This window comes from Brienomyrus brachyistius, chromosome 10 (genome assembly GCF_023856365.1).
Source record: "Brienomyrus brachyistius isolate T26 chromosome 10, BBRACH_0.4, whole genome shotgun sequence".
NCBI lineage: Eukaryota > Metazoa > Chordata > Actinopteri > Osteoglossiformes > Mormyridae > Brienomyrus > Brienomyrus brachyistius.
This window is the reverse complement of record NC_064542.1, coordinates 18,114,762-18,137,151: the sequence shown is the minus strand read 5'-3', so window position 1 is coordinate 18,137,151 and position 22,390 is coordinate 18,114,762. Positions and strand designations below refer to the sequence as shown.

At 40.8% G+C, this 22,390-nt stretch overlaps 1 protein-coding gene and 1 non-coding gene across 2 annotated transcripts in view; both read left to right on the top strand.

The window, feature by feature from the left end:
* Nucleotides 1–22,390, top strand: part of LOC125750613 (neurexin-2-beta-like) — a 357,714-nt gene that overhangs the window by 36,517 nt on the left and 298,807 nt on the right. The gene's annotated exons all lie outside the window — the stretch shown is intronic.
* Nucleotides 78–180, top strand: LOC125751259 (U6 spliceosomal RNA). The gene has a single exon (XR_007400578.1). It is a non-coding gene; the product is annotated as a U6 spliceosomal RNA (small nuclear RNA).

Below are 22,390 nucleotides of genomic sequence, written 5' to 3'. Positions count from 1 at the left end.
TGCACTTTGACTTTTGGAATTTGGCTTTGACAGTGGGGTGTTTTAAAAGCCCAGGAGACTCTGAGTGACATAAACACATAAACTGGCTGGACTTATAATAAAAATAGAATGATACAGAGAATATTAGCATGGCCCCTGTGCATGGACGTGAAAAATTATATATAGCGGTGGTGTGTGGATCATCTGGACAATGAAACTCTGGTAATTCTCAATAGCCAGGTGAGTTAAAGAAAATCTGTGCCAGGTAAAACCAAAATACGATAGTGGAAGCTGCATATGATACATAAAAAATTGTCATAGAGATGTGCCAGTATTTTCTGGTGACCTGTCATCTAAAGGTCATTTAAGGGCTTTTCAGCATGCAACTAAGAACAGGACAAACACTCTGTTTAGTTCATGGGGCATAAACCATAAGACCTTGTTCACAGCTGTGAACAAATGCAGCGGGAAAAGGATATAGAGAAGCAAGTAAGCTATTTTGGGAGCATTTCGGAGATGAACTGTAGATAGATGAATGATTCTAACAAATATGAGTGTTGTCACTTCAGAATGTTTTTAAACATAGAGATTATGGAGGAAAAAAAGCATTTGATATTCAAGAACAGTGAGGAAGCACAGCCACTTTTGAGGCCATCTTTTGATTGGCAAACCCAAGAAGGCAGCATGTGGCTCAGCAGATTCGGCCTGTGTGGAAGGCCACTGATTTAAATGCCATCCTTGGCAGAATAATCACATATACGAGTATGTTGGATCCTTGCGCAAGGCATTAAATCCCCTAAATAAAATAAACTAAATAAATGGCTCTCCGACCTCAGGCCCAGGGTTCTAATAGGGTAATGACTGAGTGAATGTGAATGTTATATTACATTTACGCACATAAAACACTTTTCAAAACACCCAAAGCGCTTTACAGAACCAATGAGGAACCACTTCAACGACTACCAATGTTTAGCACCCGCTTGGATGATACGACAGCAGCCATTCTGAGCCTATGGTTCTTGAATTCAAAAAATAAATTACAATTCAAATTCAAATTTTATTTTTCACATGCATCATCATACACAGTACAACCTGCAGTGAAATGTTTATTGCAATACTCTGAGTAAATATATTTATATATGGTCTGCGCAGGTTCTCAGGACCGTCCCTGAAATTCCATCAGGTCCTGTTGCCTTCCTGGTGATCACTCTGTTAAAAGCTGTCCACAGCTTTGAGCAATGGAATTGAGTTTGTGATATAAAATGAAATATATAAAGAAAGTAATTACATATGTCTCTTTCTTCACAGTTACTAGTTCTGAACAAAATGCTGAACTTGTTTGGAAAAAAGCACATTGGACTCCATAAGTTGCATTGCAAACTTTGGTCACAACAATCACAAATAACTCGGCAAAACCCGATGCAGACTTATTATTAACACATTTATTGGAGTTCGGATAAGATTCAGATAAGGGTCACGGGTGCGGCCTGGAGCCAGACCCAAATGCAGATGGAGCCAGGTACCATGGAGACAGTTTATTAAAGATTTAAGATTCAAGATGGACTATTGTCATTCCGAGAACATGGGGGTAGCATGTTACGGAAGTAAATTATGTACCGAGGTCCCATGAACAGCACTACTGTATAGTTTAAAACAAACATTCCCTTCTAGGACAAAGAAAATAGTTTACAAGTGATTTATAGTGCAGATGAATATTAATAAATATGATAGTGGTAGTGCTGCAAGTATAAATATTCACATTTGTTGTACACAAAAAGGGCCCATAGTGTGATCTGTTATTGCACACTACAGAAGATCTTCTAGTGTGTGAGTTTGTAAGTCTGGCAGCTTCTAGAAAGAAACAGTTTCTCAGCCTAGTTATTCTTCTCTTGATACTGTGTACTTCCTGAGGGGATGGGGGTAAACAATCCATTAGGGTGTGAGGATATTAATTACAAAAACACGATACTAACATTGAAGTCTGAAAGTGGAAGCATCATGGTGAATGGCTGTTTCTTATCTCATGGTACCGGCAGACTTCATAAAATTGAAGGAATGATGAAAGGGGCCATGAACCAAAGGATCTTGAAATGGATCCGTTGCCATCCACCAGGATGATGTGGATGAGATGTGGGTGGACCTTCCAGAAGGACAACGATCCAAAACATACAGCAAAGGAAACTCGCAATTGGTTTCAGAGAAAGAAAATTAAGTTGTTGGAAAGGGCTAGTGAATCACCTGACTTAAATCCAAATGAACATTCGTGGGAAGAGCTAAAGATCAGGCTTCACAAGAGGCCCCCACGGAATCTTCAAGAGTTAAAAACGATGGGTTCTATTTTGTCAATATAATGCAAACTTCATAGCGGAAAAAGTGTCATTTATGGGTGTGTCCTAATCCATTTTGCTATTTCAATGGCAGAAAAAAAGACTTTGCACCAGCACAAGGTGGAACAAAGTTGTCCTTACTCTCTTAAATATTCAGAGGTGAGTTTGAGTGTTACATGCTATGAACCAATGGGAATAGCACGTCACCTCACCTTTAAAAGGCAGCGGCGCTGGATCTGCAGTGCATTGCTATTGCAATGACGTGTTTGCCCAGCAAACCAGATTGCTTTTTTGCCCGAGGAATTGGATGTGCTTGCGTGTGAGCACATCATCTACGGGAGCACCATGACTCCACCTAAACCTTTCGTGGTAAAGCAGACGTGGGATGTGGTAGCAGCGAGTGTGTCCTGTTTTTCTGGCATCACCAGATCATCCGCGCAATGCCAAAAGCGTTATGATGATGTCAGAAGACGGGGAAAGCAGAAGCTTGCTTCTGAACGAATACAGCGACTGGGAATGGGGACTTAATTACACGTGTGTTTTTTTTTTTTTTATTTTAATTTTAGGTCTAAAGTTCACAAAATATAAATAAAAGTGCAATCTTTTCACAAGCAAAACACAACCTACAGTTTTTAAGGTGTTTGTTAAATGTTTAAATAATAGGCAATGGGGATGTTATTTTTCTACATCTCACAATTGAGATTCCTTACCAGGCTACAGATGATTCAGTTCTTCTGCCAGCTGATCCCTCCTTGCCTGTGCTGCTGCCGGCATACACTCCTTCGTTGGCATCGGCACATGCAGTTCAGCATCACGCCTTATAAAGTCCTCTAATGTGTCCTCATTTATGTCCAACAGACATCCATCACGCATGGCAATGTTATGCAATACACGCCACAAAGAGTGCTGCCACCTTCAGAGGACTGTATTGCAGAATCCACCCCCATGCTTCACAGCTGATATGAGGTTCTTTTGCTCAGAATCTGTCTTGGTTTGCACCAAACATGTTACTGTGTCCAAATAATTCAATTTTATGTTGATTTGTCCAAAGCACATTGTTCCAAAATTGAGTCTTACCCTGATATTTTTTTACAGCAAGGGTTTCCTTGCACAATTCCCATGGTAAATCAAACGTTTCTTTCTGATGTTATATGAATGTACCTTGACATCAACTATGGCAAGAGCTTCCTGAATGACCCATGATGACATTTTAGGATTTTTGGAGATTTGAGCTGAACTTGCTAGGAGAGCCTGCCCTCCACTTATAAATTATTTTCTTTACAGTGGAATGGCTGATTCCACACTCTCTTGAGATCTTGTTATATCTGTTCCCAGACTCATACTGTATGCATCTACAATCTTCTTTCTGAAGGCCTCAAAGAGTTCTTTGGAGCTCATCATGGTGATACCACTCACTGCAACAATCAAGAGCAAACAAAATAAAATGTATGTCAATTAAAGAACACAGGCTCCACCAAAACGCTCTGTAACAATGTTCTAATCATTTTCACCTGCTGCGGTGCACAACAATTTAATTACAGGCATTTTAAATAGTGATGAATGTGAGGGTTCCACAGTTTTTCCTCAGGGGAAATTGGCATCATACTTAATTTCTTCTGTTAAATAAGTGAATTTGTTTCTTGTTTTTGTATAGATGATACAATTACATCACTTTTATCTACAGATATGAATTGAAAGAAGATTCAATACTGATATATTGATATTTCTTAATAAAGAACTAAATATTTAATGGGGTATCATAACTTTTTCACATGACTATACCTGTCTCTTTAATGAGCGTCGCGCACTCGCATGTGCACCACCAACTTTAGACATGGTTTTGGTTGGTTAAAATTGCGATGTATTTTGCTGCCTTTAAATAGCAATGCACCTACAATGCGCCAGGCCAGGCCTCATTTAAAAAACACTACTCCTACGAGCCCGAAATCATTTGCTATTTTGATGATGTGCCCGCAGAGCGTGAAAATGAGCAATGCGCTGGTGCAAAACCAGCAAAACCACTTTGCACCATGCTTTGCACCGGTGGAAAATAGCGCCGGATTTGTTTAGAAGAAAAATCACTCCTGAGCACTGCAGGCTATTCGTTTCTTCATACAAGAAGCATCTTGAAGTGTCACAAGCAAAAGTTCCTCCACTAGTTAACATGTTCAATACTTTTTCCCTGTGTCATTCCACTTTATTACACATTATTTATGGACTTATATGTTGTGAATCTTTTATGTTTGTGGATTTGTGGTGAAAATTTTATTAGAGTAGTTTCATTGGAAATATATTTAGTGAAAAAACACGTTGACATGTTCAATACTTATTTCCACCACTGTATATAGTGTGTTTGATGTTCATGTAGCATTCAGTTGCCTAACATACTACTGGACAGAACATAACCCAGAAGTGTATAGAATAAAATTTGCATTCCGCCAGATATCTCAGTCAGTGATAAATGAAGGGTTAATTCTTTCATACAGTACATGACAGGGAGATTTGGTCTGTTCAGCATCTTCCAGTTAGGCCATATGGTGATGGGGTTCACAGTGTTCACATAAGCATTTATTAGTTTAGTTTATCAGCTTGAGTGTGGAACTGGAGCAGAATGTTATTTTTAAAGCTGGCATAGAATGAAAATCCGATTTTACCTCAGAATAATTGAAAAAGGAGAGTGCAGTACATGGAAATTACATACTGTGAACCTCAAACACTGTCGTTCCCCCTTTCAAATGTAATTTCTAAATACATAAAGGAATGAAGTAAGTGGGCTGTTTCAACATTCCAAGATTGTTAAGTATGTCCCCAATCTTAACTATGTCCCCAAACGTGACATATTCTAGCCCACTTTTAATAAATGGACATGTGCATTTGGACATCAACGATTGTACAGGTATTGTGAAGAATGAAGCGGAGGATAGCAGCGAAAATGGCAGGCTGTATGCATAAGTGTGCTGATTGAGGCTGTGACAGCTATGTCTGCACTTTTCATACCCTTCCCAAGGAACCGAGCTGTCAAGAGGCAAAGTTGATGTTCATCTTTAACAGGTAAGTCAGGGGTACATTTCCCAAAACCCACCATTGTCAACTGTAAGGAGCATTCAGTTGTATGGTTCCAACTGTGTACGTTGTTAATTACGTTGCTAGCAGCCATGCGTTTGGGCAAACGTACCCCAGTAATGCAGGAGAGTAGTAAACAACATTACAAGGTCTGCAATACCGACATTGACAAGAGGCAACTTCCTGTAGCCTACTTTTGGTTAGCTAAACAAATATCAAGGAGTCAAGGAATGTTTTGTTTGAACATGTTTTCACTATAAAAGCTTTCCAGTTGAATTTACTTTCATTTGTCACCTGTCTGCAACTGTGTATGTTAGTTAGTATGTGTAAGTTAGTATGGTTAATAATCCGAGAGGTCAACAGATGCAATCAGGGTGAAGTTTGAGGGTTCAGGGCTGAAATGCAGTCTTAAGAGACGTCAGACTGCTGGGAAGATAACTCATGATGTATTACTTGGACAAATGTGGAGCAGCAGTGAGATTTTAGGCTTGATTTAAGCAGAGTATTGATTTTATGTGTGAAAGAAACATTTGTCTGACTTAAAAGTTTCTCTGGGTTAGTATGCTAGTCACAGAAGCAGCAAATACATCAGCAGTGTCTGCATAATAATATGCATTTGAGTGTCAAATAAATTGCTTCCTTATCGTAGTCACTAAAGAAAGTAGGCCACCATAGTTTGTTAGTAAATGCTTTCCCAAAGTCAAATATACTCCAGTAATTAAATTTAATTCTGAAATTAACATTAATTTTTAAGGCTAAATTCACTTGTAAAACAGTTCAGTGAATTTAGGGTTTCAGTAAAATTAGAATTTTTTTTTTTTTTAGAGTAACAAACTTGGGTCGTGTTAACAGCAGTTACTTTTAAGTTATTACGGGGTTCTCTTGTCTGTTTTTAGCATCTGGCTCATGTAATGTGACCACAATCTAGTGGCAATGGTAAGCTGTTGCATCAGGAGCTACACAAAAGGTAAACATTTCAGCCAAGCCCATCTGGATGATCAAGAAGTAAGGAGTGTTAGTGTTCCAGTGTCCAGGGAGTTCATTGTTAATCATGTGCTCTATCCTGATAGATAAAATCAATATAAATACAGAAAAGCTGAAGGTCTTCTATATATAAGGGACATTTTCTTATATTTATGTCCAGTTTTAACATCATTTTGAAACTAAAACTAAGTAACTAAGTCAGGAAGCATTGTAAGCAAGTTAAGTTAGATGTCCTGGTGTCAGAAGCACACCTGGAACCCACTGTATGACTTGATTGACTCAATCAATAAGCCCTAAATGGGCTGAAATGAGCAGGGCTAGTGGTACTTAACGGCGAGATCAAAAGGCACCACATTTACATTCTTTGTAAAAGGTAATTTCATCATGTCAAAAACCAAAGAAGAATGGGCCTCAGAGATGGAGCAGTGGATGCCCTAATCGCTAAATTCGAAAATATTTTCAGCAAACTTCTTGGAAATTTGTGTCTTTGTTCCTTTGGGAGCAATTCTCATAAATGCTTTAAATGCCAGTCATTTTTTCTTAGAAGAATTAGCAGTTTTGTTCAATTTTGGACAGGGGGCTAATAATTATGACCTTATCTGTAAATACACTATCTGTAAATACACCGTGCACCATTTTTCATTAGCTGGCTTTAAGTTCATTGTGAGGATTCAGGCTCCATTTTCTAATAGATACTAGGAGGGCATGTTAATTCCAATGTTGTCAACCAAGCAGGAGGCCAGTGTTTAGTTTTGTGTATACACATGTTATTTTTTACAATTACAGGCACGTAGATAAATAGACTTACTACAGAAATGTTACTTGTATGTTAACTTATGTAAGTTGCTCTGGCTAAGGGCGTCTGCCAAATACCATAAATGTAAATAGTAATAATGTGAATTATCGTTAAATTGTTTTAAATTGTTGAAAGCTTAAAATGGATCCTTGATATGGAGTCCACTCGGCCCAGTAAATCTACATAATTTAAAATTTGCATGATTACGGATCAGATGCACTCTCCTGTTGACATATTAAGAATAAAGTAAAAAAATTATTAAAGAAGTATTTCACTTAAGTCATGTATTTAGTAATCAGTGAACATTCTAAACCCATCTTCCTCCGTTGATTTTCATCACCAGGGAGGCAATAATCACATGTGGTGATAACTCTTCCAGGCAAAATTATTTTTTTTTTCCATATGAATTTCTGTGGAAGCTAATAATTTAGTCAGACAACCCTGATTTCATTTGATTACAATAGGTGGGCTCCATGCTGCTCTCACTGGCATGGAAAGTCAGATTTAAATGAAAGCTTATTTGCATTCCGACCTGCTTGTTGTCTGTATCCTTATCATGTTTTGAAGTGCACTGGGAGAACCCACAACAAAGCCTGCATCACTGACTTACATGTGATGAAATACAGGCACTGTTTGTTAATTGCTCTAGTGGAGCATTTTAACAGGACTGCTCCGATTTCAGGATCCCTGCTGTAATAATGAGGGTAATCAAGGTGCAATGACACCTGTGTGAAAACCCAGATAAATGTCTTTTTTAAAAGAATGTCCAACCCGTGCTAAGATTCAGAGAAAGCCGGAGTGTTTATGCAACAAATATATATTAGAAGTAAATGAGGATGGAAATAAATCATTGAACACATTTCTCTGCATAGACAACAAGAGTCACACACACACACACACAGTCACCACTGGTGAATCGTGGTGGTGATGTAACAGCTATGTAATTTAAGTTGTTGTCATAATCCAGTGTCACAAACCCCAGACATTGGGGGGACTCATCAAACTTTAAAATGCTAATTTGAATTGACACAGATGCTCATTTGATTGAAGCATGTGTAATGTGGCAAATTCCCTAAGCTAATGTGCTATGCCAAAGTGAAACATATATTTCCATGAAGAACCAGTATGCAGAATAAGGATTTACTCTGTAGATCACCATTTGCTGTATTTAAACTTCAGTTAGTTTAACAATATGTTATTGAAATAAATACCTTCATAGTCAGTTTGGCTATTTTTCTGTCAGAACTACTGAAATGAAGTTCATACATTCTGTTATCCTATGTTAATGATTGTATTTCCCAGACAGGGAATCATTACACATGGCTTTTGACACTGGTCCACCTCCACCATAGACATTTTCTTCTTAAGATGATAAGTCAAAATGTATTCGACGGATCTTTTTCAAACTTTGCAGGCATTCTATTGGTGAAAAACTTAAACTGATCAGATTTTGACACAGACTGCATCAAAACTGGCGCAGTGCCGTACAGTGATGGCGGAGAGAAGGGCAGTCGCAGACACTTATTCATGATAATTCAAAAATTATTTACCAGATCTTTTCCAAACTTCCAACCAGTCACATTGTTTGGGTAAAGATTTGGATCAGTTTTTTTTGAGACAAATTTTGAGACAAACTGCACCAGAATTGAAACAACGTACAGTACATGGCAAATGACTTAGGCAGTCAAAGGAAATGTTTAAAATTATTAATCTGAGTAGTAAGGATATGTGCTCAGAACAAAAAACAGAATTTAACATTAAAACATGAACATTAAGAATAATGCAACAAAAACTAACTAGAATTTCCTCTGTTCTCCAAACATTTACTGATATTCAGTTCCCAAACCTCTCCACAGAGGCACCCCAGGCATCCTACGTTTTTGTTACATTTCGCATCCAGCTCAGTTAATTCATTAATTGCATTGAATAGCCATACAAGGTGGGGTAGTGGTTGAGCCACAAAATACATTATTATTGGATGGTTGCTTCAAATACTGGAGTGAATTGAGGAGAGCTGGCGCACTGACTGACATAATAACATAGTTTTACACCAACATGAAGATCGTTTTAACATCATTTTCTTAGACTTCCTAAATCTTTCGCAAAGTACTGTATATTATGCAGGAATGTATCACAACACACCCATGTAAAGCACCCTGTGAAAGGTGAAACATAAAAATAAATTGAAATTGAATTGAAACAAAAGCACTTAGTGGCACCAAAGGAAAGATCGACTTGAAAAGATACTTGGGGCTCTATTGTGACAATCTAACGCAAAGCATAGAGCGCAGACTCTGCAACAAACTTGTCCCAACTCTCTTAATCATTCATAAGTGGGTTTTGGGTGTAAAAAGCAATAAACCAATTGGAATGGAGCATCACGTCACCTTTAACAGGCAGAGGCATATGATCTAGGGCAGACAGCTATTACAATGGTGCATTTGCCCTAGGAAACGGATGTACTTGTGGGCAAGGTGAGAAGGAGCTAGCATATCATCTACGGGAACACCACTGTTCCACCTAAGCCAGTGTTTCTCAAACCGGTTCAATTCAATAAAATTTATTTTTATATAGTGCCTTTCACAACAGAGTTGTCCCAAAGTGCTTTACAGGGTTGTGTTGTGATACATGAAACAGAAGTACAGGGAGATACAGAACAGGGAAGAAAAGGAAAGAAAGAAATTGAATAAAGAAAGACAGAAGACAACGGAGGAGAGGAACTAGAAACTCCCAAGTAGGGAGAAAAAAAACCTTTGGGGGTCCAAGGTCAACTGGCCCCCCAACCCCCCTGGGCAAACTAACATCACTGAGAAGAGAAAAGAGTGGACATGCTTGCTAAAAGGGAGGTATATGCAGGGATTAAGAATGAAGACAAAGTCCATCAATGAGTCCGTTATCCATGTTGGCCTCAGGCTAAGGTCTTTTCTCCACGTTGGGCTGCGTCGGGTGGCACTGAAGGCTGCACCCACGATGATATAGTTTGTATGGCCCATTTGTGATGTCACCCCCCCATGGGACTGAACCAGGACTCCAGCTCAGATGGTGCCCACAACCGAGCACCACCGGGACATGTGGGATGGCAGAGAGCATGGATGGTCAGAACATGCATTGACACATAAACGGACAAGCAGCCAGTCATCGGGGACCCCCCCAGATGTCCATGTTTTTGCAGTCTCCCAATTCCCTGGGAGATGGAAGGTGGCAGAAATGCGGACAGTCTGGGGGTCCCAGAGGCCCAGTTTGAGAAACACTGACCTACTGTAAGCCTTTCAAGGTGAAGCAAGCATGAGGCGAGGTAGCGACGAGTGTGTCCTCATTTTCTGGCATCATTTTCTGCTCAGTGCTGAAAGTAGCTTAATGGTGTCAGAATGCGGGAAAAACAGCTGAACGAGAGCGGCAGCTGGGAACGGGGACTTTATTACGCTTGTGTGTTTTTTTTATTTGAATTTTGGGTCTGCAGTTCGCAAAATATAAATAAAAGTGTAATCTTTGTTCAAATTCCATACCAGGCTACAAACGATTCAGCTCTTCTATCAGCTGATCCCTCCTTACCCATGCTGCTGCCGGTGAACACTCCTTCGTTGGCATCGGCACATGCAGTTCAGTATCACGCCTTCTAAAGTCCTCTAATGTGTCCTCATTTATGTCCAACTACATCCATCACGCATGGCAATGTTATGCCGCACAGTACAAAGAATGCCGCCACCTTCTGAGGACTGCATTGTGATGATCCACCTGACTTATCTAAATATCTGAAACACATTTCCAGCAATCCAAATGTGCTTTCAATTACAGCTTGTGCTTAATTTTGATAATGAACTCAAAAGATTTTTTATTGATACAGTTTCTTCTTTACTTAACATATACTTAATATACTCTCACCGGCCACTTTATTAGGCACACCTGTCCAACTGCTCGTTGACGCAAATTACTGATCAGCCAATCACATGGTGGCAACTTGATGCATTTAGGCATGTTGACATGATCAAGACGAACCGCTGCAGTTCAAACCAAGCTTCAGAATGGGGAAGAAAGGTCATTTAAGTGACTCTGAACGTGGCATGGTTGTTGGTGCCAGACGGGCTGGTCTGAGTATTGCAGAAACTGCTGATCTTCTGGGATTGTCACCCACAACCATCTCTATGGTTTACAGAGAATGGTCCGAAAAAGGGAAAACATCCAGTGAACGGCAGTTCTATGGGCGAAAATGCCTTGTTGATGCCAGAGGTCAGAGGAGACTGGCCAGAGTGGTTCGAGCTGATAGAAAGGCAACAGTAACTCAAATACCCACTCGTTACAACCAAGGTCTGCAGAAGAGCATCTCCGAATGGACAAAACGTCGAACCTTGAGGCAGATGGGCTACAGCAGCAGAAGACCACACTGGGTACCACTCCTGTCAGCAAAAAACAGGAAACTGAGGCTACAATTCGCACATGCTCACTGAAATTGGACAATAGAAGATTGGAAAAATGTTGCCTGGTCTGATGAGTCTCGATTTCTGCTGCGACATTCGGATGGTAGGGTCAGAATTTGGCATCAACAACATGAAAGCATGGATCCATCCTGCCTTGTATCAACAGTTCAGGCTGGTGGTGTAATGGTGTGGGGGACATTCTTCTTCTTGGCACACTTTGGGCCCCTTAGTACTAATTGATCATCATTGCAACGCCACAGCCTACCTGAGTATTGTTGCTGACCATGCCCATCCCTTTATGACCACAGTGTACCCATCTTCTGGTGGCTACTTCCAGCAGGATAATGCACCATGTCATAAAGCTCGAATCATCTCAGACTGGTTTCTTGAACATGGCAATGAGTTCACTGTACTCAAATGGCCTTCACAGTCACCAGATCTCAATCCAATAGATCACCTTAGGGATGTGGTGGAACGGGAGATTCGCATCATGGATGTGCAGCCGACAAATCTGCAGCAACTGCGTGATGCTATCATGTCAATATGGACCAATGTCTCTGAGGAATCTTTCCAGTACCTTGTTGAATCTATGCCACGAAGGATTAAGGCAGTTCTGAAGGCAAAAGGGGGTCCAAACGGGTACTAGCAAGGTGTACCTAATAAAGTGGCCGGTGAGTGTATATTTTTTCTTTTGGTGTTTTATCACACAGTATGATGATGCAAAAGTACCAGATGGACTCTGTAATTTAATTTACAAATATTATAATTAAAACGAAACCATTAGTGCACTTTGAGTGTGTACCTGTGTCCGTAACGTCGTACACTCTCCTGTTTCCAAAAGCTCCTCTTAAGTACTGTTTAACCACGCAGCTCTGACTTTACACGCTATATTTATGGGTCAAGTGCAACGTACATGCCCTGAAAGTGAACAGCACTGGTACGAAACTAGCAAGACCATTTTGCACCGGTGGAAAATAGGGCCCTTGATCTTGTGAAAAGGATAGCTCTATTTAATTTTATGACTCCAGTGGTGGCACATGAAAGAACAGGCACAGATTTGGCAAACTTCTTTACATTAAGACAAGTCACAGCAAAGTGCTCCAGTGGCTCATAGCCTGACCCTGCACTCAAACCCCAAGCTTTGCTCTCACCTGCGTATACATGGGAAGGGGTATCTGAGTCGCTTTGATAGGAGCTAAATGATTTGACCAGAAGACTGGATAAGCGTATATCTAAAAAGGCAAGGCTTGTGGGATGCTCTCAGTTAGCCATGGTGAGTACCTACCGACAATGGTCTGAAGAGGGACAACTTCCAACAGGATTTTAGGGGGCCAAGACGAAGATGTGGGATTCGGGTTGTGAGCAAAGCCTATCCCATGTGATACAAAACAAGAGAATTGCTAGTGTGGCACAAATGGAAAATACTTACTGTATGATGCTCATGGGAGAAATATGACAACTAAATGACCACGAAGCATTGTTTTTGTCCACTAAAAATCATACAAGAGAATAAATTTGGATCGGGAGACAATACTACTAATAATGAATTACTATAAAGATATGGGCTCAGGGATGCATACATATGCTGGTAATTACCATGTGCAGTATTAAAAAGTAGGTGACCCCTAGTTGAAACTATTTAGAAAAGTGGCAGATCTGGCAAAATATGAAAAACTTGAAATGAGGGACATATTGTCGTGACGTGTTGAGCCTGGACCCGGGAAGTAGGAGCCGGAGATGTCAGGTCGGGGGAATAGGATTTAATGGGTGAATGAAGGGGCATGAAGGGCAACAGAGAAAACGACTTCGCCACAGACTGTCACACTACAACACTGGACTTCCCTGACAGGACTGGGGAAACATACATGAACGCGGACTTACATTCAGAGGTTCAATTACACAGGACAGCTGAAAACATAGGGATTCCACACGAGGTTAACGAGGGGGCGTGGCACAGGGGGATCAGACGAGCAGGTCCTGACACATATTGTGCATTATTGAAAAGAGCAAATATATTTTCTACTGTAAAATCCATGGTATTCATGCATTTCACTCCAGCTTCTGGCTTTGAGGGCACATTTTTTTAGGCAAGATCACCACCAAAACGTGAGCACAACTTAATTCGAAAGCTTGAAATAACAGTTTGAGGACATGAAAAAAGGAAACTCGGCACATTTTCCGGATTTTGTGAGCCTGATTTATTATTTCAGCAGCATGTCAAACTAAATTGTGTGTGTTATTTAGTACATTGTGTATATGAAATAAAAAAATAACTAAAAGGTCCATGGCCCCTCCAGTGCTTTGTAAATACCGGCGATGTGCCTGATGCAGTTTTTACTGTTATGTTACAGAAAATGTTGGTCATAGTGGAAAAAATAAATAAACAGAATGTAAATATTAAGACACACAAATATATAAATAATGTAAATGACAAAATTATAAAGGTATGTATTTTTGTGTATCAACAGGTATTTGTTCTAAACCCACGCTGAAAAAATATTTTAAAACTGCTAAGCACTGCATTTTCAAGCCACGCCACTTGTGATGCCATTTCTTAATAATTCCTTGGAAGCCAGTGATCTTATAGTTCAAAAAGTTCCAACTTTAGTTTGACAAGATAAAGATTCTAAACTGATATGTATTATCTTTGTATAGTGGGATAGAACTCTATGATAATAAGATATCGTGTAGGGAAACAGACATTCTCAATTATGAGTCCCAGGTGATGACTTTAGCCAGTGGTTCTCAAACTCGGTCTTCGGGACCCTCTGTCCTGCTTGTTTTCCAGCTATCCCTGCCCTACACACTGCTGATTACCGGGATCAGGTGTGTTCAGTCAATCAGAAGCTGAAAGACAGCTGGGACTTGTGTGTGGGGCAGGGATAGCTAGAAAACAAGCAGGGCAGTGGGTCCCGAGGACCGAGTTTGAGAACCACTGACTTTAGCAAACAAGCCAGCAGTTGGTTGTGCTGATTTGTCAGCTACCTTGTTCTGGTTAGTCTGCTAAACTAAACACATTTCACTCCATGAAGATGAAATGGAAACAGCTTGCAGTGCAACTCCTTATAATTAAATTTAAATAAGTGGGCAATGAAGATAGCCGGGGGTGGCATGGTGGTGCAGTGGTTAGCACTGTTGCCTCACACCTCTGGGACCCGGGTTCGAGTCTCCGCCTGGGTTACATGTGTGTGGAGTTTGCATGTTCTTCCCATGTCGTCGTGGGGTTTCCTCCAGGTACTCCGGTTTCCCCCCCACAGTCCAAAAAACATGCTGAGGCTAATTGGAGTTGCTAAATTGCCCGTAGGTGTGCATGTGTGAGTGAATAGTGTGTGAGTGTGCCCAGCGATGGGCTGGCCCCCCATTCTGGATTGTTCCCTGCCTCGTGCCGATTGCTTCCGGGATAGGCTCCAGACCCCCCGCAACCCAGGAGGATAAGTGGTTCGGAAAATGGATGGATGGATAGTTATTCTGTAAAATCAATCCACCAATGCATACCACAAATACTTTCAAAGGTAAGAGGTAGAGGTCACGAATCACTTGCAGGTTCTCAAATACAATGTCCAATATGAATGACCCAAAACTACTGCAAAACACACACTGGCATCACGATCCATAACTGATGTACACTTGTGGTCAGAGCCCTGTACTGATTCATGGGGTCAAAGCCCTCCCATTAGCTTTGTTATGTATGCAGTCCTGTGAAATAAAGAGAAAAGTGGCAGCCCAACACCAGACGCTGCTCCACTGATCTGCTTTATGCGACTGCCCAGGGCTACAGACTGTTCCCAGGGGACTGTGCTATTATTTGCTGGATCTCTGTAAAGGGCTGAAAAACAGCACAACTACTGTCACAAGCTGAGGAATCACTAAAAGAACTAAGAATGACATTTCAGGATATTCCTACATAATGCAACTCAAAATCCAATAAATCCAATAAAGAGATATAAATAATCAAGAAGAATTTTCTCATCTATACTCGTAGTAGAAGAAATCCAAATTCTATCAGTGCATCCTACCAGTCAGTTTTATTTTGTAGTTATTAGTAATTAATATACAGTCGTGTCAGACTCAGGGGAGAAGACAAGCAGAACAGTTTGGTGGCTGCAGATCAGACCACAAGTCTATTGTGGTAAAGTGGAAGCTAAATTGTCAGACAAGACTCATGGTTTATTAGCTAATTTGTCACAGTCCTGGCCACGAGCTCTGGTTAATGACTGAACAAATTGTGAGGACAAGTTATTAACATGAGGTGTCTCCTTAGGCTCCCTTAGGGATTTGGGGAGTGGGTGAGCCTACAGCTGCATTGAGAGGGGTCAGCTCTTTGGTTCGGGCATCTTAGAAGGATACCACCAGGCCGGCTCCCAAGGACGATTCTCTAGGTGTGTCACACTGGACAGAGAAGCAGTGGGGGAGACTCCATAACAAGCTGAATTTTATGGCCTTGGAAAGTGTAGCTTGGGCTGAGCTGGACACCAGCTGCCTGATGAGGATGATGATGATGAAATGAATCAGTGTGATTCTGGATCACCTATATCAGCTCCCCGTCCCTTCTGCTACATGAAATTAACTTTGGGATTTCTGACACTTGGACACTCACACTTGTAATGTGTGACACTTGTATTTCTTGAAAAAAATAGAGTTTGACTACCGATATATTTCTTGGCCACAAAAATGTAGAATTGTATGGCAAGGTAGTGGTTGAGTCACTGAATGTCATGTGATGGATGTTGTAAGCAACGTTAGTTCATGGTAAAAAAAAAAAGTAATTCTGGTCAGCCCATTGGTGTCAACAGAGTGGCTGTGTGTACCATGGAATGGAATGTGCTGGGACAGGCAGAGAAGATGTGGTTTACTGTGTGTAATTAGGAGCCCTCAATGGACCTTAACTCTCCATGTTTGAGTAAGTAGCTCTTTTTGGTACTGAAATCCATATGGCAGCACAGGTGCTGAATATCTGTCAAGGGAAATGGACTCTAAATTTTGTGATGTGGGTGATAAAGAGATGACCATGCTACTGAATTTACCAGCAGTGTCACTTCATGGATCTGTACAGCATGTCCTGTTCAATTGCACCTTTGGGTCCTGGTAATAACCAGGCATTTCTAATGTGGGACATCAGTCAAAATGCCACAGCAGAATTATGAAACAAAGGCTTTCATAGCAGTTTAATAGCTTGGAATGATATTAGTCTAGATAATACAATTTCAGCAAGTTCCCTCTGCAAAATGCAGTTCAAGCATGGATGTATTTGTGACATTTTTAATCATGGTATTTTTATTGTCATAATGGAAAATCAATGATGCTATCTCTGGTCCTCCAGTATAACAGCTTAGATAAATCCCAAGGCTTCAAGAAGCTTAAAGCACATGTGTCTAGAAAAGAAGTGAACTTCCTCTTTTATTAAGCTGAATGATGAAGACTTCAGGAGTGTAATGCAGGAAGGACAGAGGCAAATATGGTTAAGTAAAGAACCTCCCTCTGGTCTTTCCATTTGTTTCTCCCCTGGTTGTCTGTTGTTTTTAAACTTTTAAAGTTAGTTCTCTTCTTCTAATAATTTTTTTTCACTAGTCAGTAATTCTGCCAGAGTAAATTCATTTTCCTCCGTAAAAAATTGAATTCTGTAACTGCACTTTTAAATGACATTAGCCGACTTGCTACAAGATCACTTTAGACTAGATTAAAGTGAAACCTAGCTTACATTAAATAAGAGTTTCTCATTACCTCCTTTTTTTATATGCTGCTTGGCAACTGAAATGAGAGAATTTCACTTCATTTTCTTCCTTACTAACACAATTTGAGGCACGTTTCCTTGTACCCATCAAGCGTCTGGCTTTCCGTTTTCTATCACTTTGTCAGACTTGGAGAGTGCAGCTGAATCGTTGAAAAGGGACTCGGATGAAGAATGTCATGTGACATTGTTGCCAAGAACAGCAAGGCGGGAAATGTTAGCATTGCCGCTAATGTTTCTGCTTGGTACTCAATTTATAAAAGAATATAAAATCACAGGTAAACAAATAACTAGACATTGTCAGTGGACAATTCAGACTGATATTTGTGTAGAAATAAATGCATCTTGCAAAGGGGCACTTTCTCTCAGCAGCTCAAAAGGGAGAGTATGGTAGTCTTTGCATTGCAATTTTTTGTGATTGCTTACATACTAAAATGAAAACTTTCCCACAATTAGTAAAACCTGACACTCAAGGAGCAAAACACCAGCCCAGATTCGTGCTACACTAGTGGACCATGTAATAAACCACGGCCGAACGCTGAAGGTGTCAGGGCCAGCTCCTGTTGTCAGTCGTTGTGTTTTCCCCTGCTCCCTGTCGGCTACATGCCTCGTCTGTGGACTTCCTTTTCTTGTGATCGAATCCCGCCCCCTCTGTTTTTGTAGTGTTTCATTGGTTTTGTCAGATTTTCTAGTCACTGTGATTTTGTGGTTTGTTTTGTTCTTGGTTTCTTGGTCTGTGCCTTGCTTCTGTTTTACCTGCCTGTCTCATTCCCCCGTGTTACATTCTGTTTCCTTGTTTCTGTCAGCATCTTAGTTTTCCCCTCCCAGTGCTTTGATTTGATTATTAGTTTCATCTGTGGCCTGTTTTCTGCGTCTTTGTTAATTAGTCTCACCTGCCCTTGTGTTACTCTTATTACCTAGGTTAGGTTTAGTTTAGTTCGGACATTTTGTCAAGAGCACAGGTGAGAAACTAATCTTCTGTGAACAGAAAATACATAGCTTACTGCATATACTAATGTATACCAACAGTTTCGGTATCTATTCCTGTATCACTTTACAGTTGGCTACATGTATTTTGTTTAGCCTACATAGGATTGAATGTCGAACACCAAGGAGGGAGGGGCCCCATATTCACACAGGAACAAGAGAAATCATAAACTTTGCTTTGGCTAATAATGCAATCAGACTTGGAGCAATTCCAACCCATTTTGGCAATGATAACACAATTTTCAATAACGTCCAACAAGTCTCACTATCAATAATAACCCATATCCTTAAATGTCAAGTTTTGATGAACCAACTGTACAGAGTGCCATGTGAGTGAAATTCAGACAGGGTGAAAGTCCTGCGGTGTGAATATGTGGAGGTAAGTTTTGTTCACTGACTATAATTATTATGCACTGCACACATAACCTTTTAACTGTACATGTGATTTTTCTGTATAGCAGACCAAGAGTATATTGATCTTCACAGTGTGATCCTTTACTGTATTTCAGAGTTTTGCAAATGCATGCGGAGGAAGTCCAGCATAAGTTTATGTAAATTGATGAGGGTGGATTTAACCTGAGAAGAGTGAGAAGGGGAAGAAACCTCACTGGCCACGGGGCTATTGTCAATGTACCAGGGCAAACTTGGGGTAACATTACCGTTTTTGCTGCCATTTCACAGAATGGGTTCCTCCACCATCAACTAATGTTGCCCGGATCTCATTCGAAAGTGCTGGTCGTCTTAGTCTTTGTTGTGATCTTCCAGCCCTACCCCTACCTCTCACTCTTCCTCAGTCTCTCCCTCTTTCTGCTACTTCCATTGTTGTTCAACAATTGTTGTAAATCTGGAGTCTATATACAGTAGTCTTCAAGTTCTGAATGTAGAGTTAGCTAATTAGCAATTAGGTGCTTGGCCAAGTGGTGCGTATGTGTGAGCGGCCAGCTGGCTCATTGGTGTGGCTATTTTAATGGCTGTGGCAAAGAAGTGACTAGGTGCCATTTCCCTGTGTCTTACTTAGAGACATGTGGGTAGGGGGAATGCAGGTGTCATGTTCAATTGCAAACTGTGTGCAAAAGTAAATTATGTCTTTAGAATGTTTGGTACATTTTGATCTTTGAGTGTCAGTGTTTGTTGGGGTTTACATTTCATTGTGTGTGTTAGCAACTGAAAAAAAGTGTAATCATGGGGTCAGGGTGTACTGGTGCTGGGGGAAAAACAGATTCATCTTGACGAATATGTATTGGGACTAGCATTGAGTCCTTTCAGCAAGCCGAAAAGGAATGTCATTGAGTTTATCAATATTTTGTCAAACAGAGGCTTTGCTTCCTGCTTTGTACAGTATGCAGTGTGGTAATGACAGATGGAGGCAGGTGCAGATCAATAATGAGTTGTATGTAAATGAGTTTCATGCATCAGGACAGAACTACACAGCTGAAAGGGACTGACATGATCGTGCTAAAATCTGTGTTCCATAACTCTACAAATGGCATACTGCATTTCATATATATTTCTTTTCCATTTATTTTTTTTTTTTTACTGACGCTTCTAAGAAGCATTTCATTTAGCACTGTATGTCAGCCACAATGAGGTTTTGTCGATGCATAAATTAACAGTACTGCCATCCTGTACTACACCCTGAACGTTGGCTAGAACAGGATTATCAGCGTTAGCAGGTATGTAGGTGATAAACGTCTTGTTCATGCCTTTAATTGTGCCATTTGGACACAAGGTGGATGTTCTCAGAAAACAATAAAGTTCATCTTCACCCCCCCCCCCTGAAACTGCTCACATCAAATAAAATCTGTACATTGTATATATATAAACTGTGAGTAGACACATTTTCTGTGTTGTCAAAACATTACAATAATGTAATTTTTATGTGTTGTGCTTAATATGTCAGGTTGCTTGTCTTCAGCCGCTAAACCCTGCAGCTGAGGTTATTACATATCCAGCACAAAGTATTCACACTGTTTCGCCTTAGCTGGGAGCGGAGCGGGGAAAAGCTTATGGCTGGCTGGCTAAGGCGTGTTTCTCGCCTGCCATCTGTTATATTCTAGGTAAACAGGTGGCCGGAGCAGTCATTGACGCTGTTTTCTCATCTTCTGACATTGTAGAATTCTGTCCATGCTGCAAGGTTAATTATGTAAAACTTATTGAAGCTATGTGACTGCTTTACATTACTGGCTGGATGATTCCAGATCATAATCTCAAACAGCAGTAAGATTCCAGGACACTGGGAAGCTTAGAGTGGTTGTAACAACACAAGGAAACCTACATATATACATACTTGCACATGTACATCAGACAGAATTCTTCATCCACATCAGTTAATTTCCACATTATCCATCTAGTACAGTGCTCAGCAACATGTCCTTCACGGGGAGCAATAAGTGGTTCCATGTAACTTTTTAGGAATAGGATAGGAATAGAATTATGTTAATTTCATTTTTTGTTCACATATGGTGGGCTGGAAAAAGAAATCTAATGAAAGTTGAAGCTCAGAAATGCTGGCACCTTCCTAAAGAATAGGTACTTGTTTAATTTTGTAGATTGATTCTATGGTTCAGCATAGTCCAGTATTCATGAATTTGGAGATTTGACCTTTTAGCAGGGGGCGGCATGGTGGTGCAGTGGTTAGCACTGCTGCCTCACACCTCTGGGACCCGGGTTCGAGTCTCCGCCTGGGTCACATGTGTGTGGAGTTTGCATGTTCTCCCCATGTTGTCGTGGGGTTTCCTCCGGGTACTCCGGTTTCCCCCCACAGTCCAAAAACATGCTGAGGCTAATTGGCGTCGCTGAATTGCCCATAGGTGTGCATGTGTGCGTGACTGGTGTGTGAGTGTGCCCTGCGATGGGCTGGCCCCCCGTCCTGGGTTGTTCCCTGCCTCGTGCCCATTGCTTCCGGGATAGGCTCCGGACCCCCCGCGACCCAATAGGATAAGCGGTTTGGAAAATGGATGGATGGATGGATGGATGGACCTTTTAGCAAAAATGTTAGACCAAATGAGTTGTACATGCTAAGCCGTGCTAACATCAAACTGGATCAAGCTGCTGTACATTCTTAGCCATACTAACACTAGTATGAATCAAACTGATCCAAGTGACTCAGATCTGACAGCTGACTGCTTAATTCACTGAGCTAATATTTGAATACCTTTGCTTTGAAAGTTCATGCTGTGGTCCAATGTGGCAGATTGATGTGCTTCCATATCGCAATGATTCAATGAATCATTCACCTATGTGTAGCCAACCCCTGTCTCTATAGCTTCAGAGCTCAAAAGTCTCGGCTAAAAATCTTTATAATGTGATTTTTACAATTTCTCAGTATGTGTGAAAATGGGTTTTTGAAAAGTACCGGTATATGTTTAAAGTTGATTTTAACAAAAAATAGAATAACATTCTAAGTGGTTTCAGATTATTGGTGTTGAGTTTGTGCTGAATAAAAGCACATGTAGCACTTTGAATAAATGTTTTTTAGACAGGTGAAATATTTTAAAATGTCAAGGCATGTCAGACTACCTCGACAGTGGCTGGGAGGCCTCAGACTCCAGAGGGTTAAATTGTGCCCTTGGTGCTGGAAAGAGCAGTTATATACCACCGGTTCTTTCCATTGTGTTGGACCATATGGTGTAGTATATACTATGCCTCCTCTGATTTCTCTATCTGATGTGGCTCTAATTTCACCACATAGCCTGCTTCTTCTAATTTATGGATTTCCACCTGATGAGCAGAGGCTTGTTCTGGGGTCTTCACCTTGACGTACCGCTCGAGGCTGTCAACGTTCACTCTGACCGTCTGCTGTTGAAGGAGAGCCATTGCTTCCTCATCTTGTCAGGATCTCACGACCAGCTTCTCATTGCGATATGGAAGCACGTCCATCTGCCGCAACTTCTATATGCATGGGAAGAGGTCCGTTGAGGATGACACAGATGTGAAGAAGCACTGCGGCACTTGAAGGCTGTACGTGATATCCTGAGCTGGGCCTTGTAGAGTCCATCCCAGACGTGATCTTACGGTAGCTGGACCGCCAGGAGAGCCCAGTCGAACTGGTTCTATAGGCATAATGAAGTGAGCACAGTCAGAGCCAATCAGCAGCACAGGGCGTACTCAG